General features: G+C 39.1%; 1 long non-coding RNA gene across 1 annotated transcript; it reads left to right on the forward strand.

Annotated features, from left to right (window-relative positions):
- Positions 1-1,673: 1,673 nt before the first annotated feature.
- LOC134627294 (uncharacterized) lies at positions 1,674-3,257 on the forward strand. The gene is made up of 5 exons (XR_010093886.2): positions 1,674-1,747; positions 1,861-2,012; positions 2,126-2,158; positions 2,463-2,646; positions 3,120-3,257. It is a non-coding gene; the product is annotated as an uncharacterized LOC134627294 (long non-coding RNA).
- Positions 3,258-3,916: the final 659 nt, after the last annotated feature.

A 3,916-nucleotide genomic window follows, 5' to 3' on the forward strand; every position in this document is an offset into this window, starting at 1 on the left:
GTCGTATATGGTCGGGGTTGAAATGCCAATGTTGTAACAACATTGAAATACTGTGGTAAACCGACGGTCTTACTATAGAGACGTTGTAACGATGTTGATTCACCGTTGTTTTTTTGTCATTGATATTTGATCTATTTATAGTCGACCAGGTGACAACAACAATGTCGAGAAAACGTCTATTTATAGTTGACGATCGATCGGCTCCGGTCACCATCAAAAACCATCGATTTGTAGTTGAGCATTAAATTGCATTGCAACTGATCGGGTATAAAGTACCAGAGAAAGTAGATTTATTGTTCATTTGTTATCAATGACTTGGTCTAGTTCACCAGCTTTAAAAAATCGTGTCTACGTGCAATTTATGTATAGTTGACCGGGAAATTAAAGCAGCGATCACTTGGACTATTCCACAGCACCCCTCTCACATTGGTACATCCCCCCAGGTATTGTCTTCTACAGTAGAGCGGGACATTTGATTTACTCTCAGCGGAATTGACCGGAGAAGGCATCAGTTCATGCACTGCACTGGCCTGCACCACGATTAGTATAAGGTAAGAATGAATGATTTTTTTTCCTACTCGTTATTTCCATGTTTGCATTTGAATAACAGTAAAAAACTCGTTAATGTTGTACATTAACAAGTTTTTTACAGTTATTTAAGTTGCTCCCACAAAATGTGGGAGCCCGAAATTGTGTCTACTTCTTACAATCCGGCAACAAATAAATTGCACTGCGAACAAAGTATATCAACAAAGAAAACATTTTCGTTTCATAATTTCTTCGTTATATTCCCTTACAAAGCTAGCTTTAACGCTTCGAGGTTTCCTTTGTTCTTGCCGTCGTCTCGGCGCTTGACCCAGACTTTCGCTCTGTAGTTGCTTAGTACTACAAAAAATTCTAAATCTGTGATATATGATTGATAAACGTAAAGTTAACTGTATAAACGTGTTCAATGACTTTGTTACTTTTGATGATTGGAGAGCACTCGCTTCAATTCGCACACGAAAACTTTAGACTCAGTTTGAATGCTCACGCAGCATGCGTGACTGTACGTTGCACGCTCACCTAACTTTAAGTTGCACGCGTACATGACTTTCCGTTTGTGCCTTGAATAATGAATAAGGCTACGTCCACACGTACCAGCGTATTTTTGAAACCGCTGATTTTTCTATGCGTTTGCACCTTTTGTCCACACGTAATGTATGTCTGGCCGTACATTGTGTTTGTATTTCCAGGCACATTTCACGAAGCAGAACGCAGTCTTCAGAGATATCCACGTGAACGCTGTGATACGTCTGACCTTCAGTCCGAAGAAGAAACCCAGACCAGTCTTAAAAGAAAGCACAAGTAAAACCTTTTTATTCACAAACATATCTTTGATTGTTAAGAATTTATGATCTTGTCTTTTATACATATCTGTGGTGCTTGCATACTGCAATATCGCCACATAATATAGTCCAAAAAGTGGAAGTTTGTAAACTTTTTAAAAATGCAAAGCCGTGTACACTTGTGCACTTCAAAAATTCATTGTATACTGTACCTTCTTGCACGTCTCTGTTTCCTGTGTGTGTTGTTAGAAATCAAACTAACTTTAGGAAACAATATGCCAAAAGCATATTTACAATTACTTAAGACCGTTTTTAATTTATTTTCTTTAGACCAAATCCCCTGTACACATATACGGACTCAGAGGATGAGCAGCCTACAAAAAAACGGTTTCCCCAGGCCCCTCGAGTGAAAATACCAGGTAATAAAATACTGTCTAGTGTCTGTGTACATATCTGTGTCTGACACAAGGAAACTTTTTTGACAAGTTGTCTGTATTCTTAAATACTTAAAAAATTATCTTTTTCTAAACAGCCCTCATCACTCCGCAGTCTGCCCCCCAGCCCACTGATAGAAACCATCATAATGCCCCACCCAGCTTCCGGCACCTTTCGCCACTCCGGCACAAACCGACACAGCTTTGCGATCTCCCCAGCATGCAGAGTCTGATGTCTTCCCTATAGATGGTATGCTTTTAAAAAAGCTTTAAAGCTGCATCACAATGTCATTGTACTCTTATCTTCAAAACACCAGTTTATACTCCTGAATGTCATCTTTTGTGATTTTTTTTTTCCTGTAGATTCCAGAGACTCTGTGAGGCCACTATTGCAAGGCAAGTTTGAAAATCTTGGAATTTCACAGTTTACATGGTATAACAAATATATGTGACAGGCAAAAACTAGTAAACACTTTTAGCAGTTACAAGAACTAACAAATGAATATCCAACAAAAGGGAATAGAAATACATTGTACTGCCAATACTTTGGTTTATTCTTTGTATGACTTGAAAACCAGGCTTTAGGGAAAACCAAATGACATGTTTCTATCATCAATTACATGAAGTAAACACACAAGCACTTGCATACACATTTAAGACATGAGACACGCTAATTCCATCTCATAAAATGTGTCTATAGGTGAGACGCTTTGCGTTGATTGGTGCTGCTGGACCACACTGGAGGTGCGAGTCCGCCGTGTAATGGTTTATGCCATTACAAAGGAGCTGGCCTCTGTACTCAACTGGACAGGGGAAAAAAAACAAGGACCAGACAAAGCAAAAAAGGGCATTTAAAGAGACAGCGCTGTGCAGATGCATATTTGGTAAGTTTTAACATTTATTGTAGTTTTATGAGCCTAAAGTGAACAATAAAGGGATCAATTGATGTGCTGGGTGCGTTTCACATTTCCTATGTCTGTTTTTTGCTATATTACTTTGTCTTTCTTAATAACAAGACTTTCATGTCCGGTTAATCTGGAGATGGAGTCTTTGGTCTTCGGCTTGTTTTGTCCTCGGGTTGTACACTTTGTACAGCCCGAGGACCCCATGTTTTCTTTTTCTTTTTTTAAAGGATACACGGCACACCATGCTAAGACATATCACATTTTCAGCTTATAGCTCTTTGGGAATCAAATGTGGCAGTTTGCTGATTTCCGCCTGGTGACTTTCATGTTTATTAGCCTAGGAGTTTACATACTTTCTCCCTGCTGAAGACAATTAACAAGAGCTTATTCATGTGCTCTAATTCCCTTTTTTTGTCTTTGTTTTTTTGTGTGTGTGTCTATTTTTGTCCTAGATGGCCTGGCGCAGCAGGTAGGGGCGAACTCTATGTCTGAGTTGGTCTTTGCTCAAGCAGTCCAGAAATGGCTCAGATATGCTCCAGATCGTACGGGTGGCACGCAGGACGCACATCATCCATCCCCATCCCGGAGTAAATAATAAAAGGTGACGTGAAACATAGAAATGTAAATAGGAAACTTTGTCTTTTAATAAAGTATTTTGCAAATGATACATGTCTATTGACCTTTTTTGTTTTTTTGTTTTTTTTCAATAAAAAGCAACTGTGCGAAAGAGGTGGAAAATCAACACCATAGCTCAACAGTGTTTCAATATCAGAATCTGACATTGTTTCAATGTCAACAGTGTTAGAAAATATAACATCGAATCAATGTCAGGTTTCAACATTGATTCAACATCAAAACCTGACGTTGTTTCAACATTAAAAATGGGTGCAAGAGTGACGTTGGGTCAACGTCAGATCTCAACGTTGGTTCAATGACATCGCCTGATATTGACTCAACATTGTTTCAATGTTTCCTTGCTATCTGGGGTTAGAGTACGACTGAGAATGAGTTAGTGTTAGAGTACGACTGAGACTGAGTTAGTGTAAGAGTACGACTGAGACTGAGTGTGTGTTAGAGTACGACTGAGAATGAGTTAGTTTTAGAGTACGACTGAGACTGAGTTAGTGTTAGAGTACGACTGAGACTGAGTTAGTGTTAGAGTACGACTGAGAATGAGTTAGTGTTAGAGTACGACTGAGACTGAGTGTGTGTTAGAGTACGACTGAGAATGAGTTAGTGTTAGAGTACG

This window comes from Pelmatolapia mariae, linkage group LG5 (assembly GCF_036321145.2).
Source record: "Pelmatolapia mariae isolate MD_Pm_ZW linkage group LG5, Pm_UMD_F_2, whole genome shotgun sequence".
Taxonomy (NCBI): domain Eukaryota; kingdom Metazoa; phylum Chordata; class Actinopteri; order Cichliformes; family Cichlidae; genus Pelmatolapia; species Pelmatolapia mariae.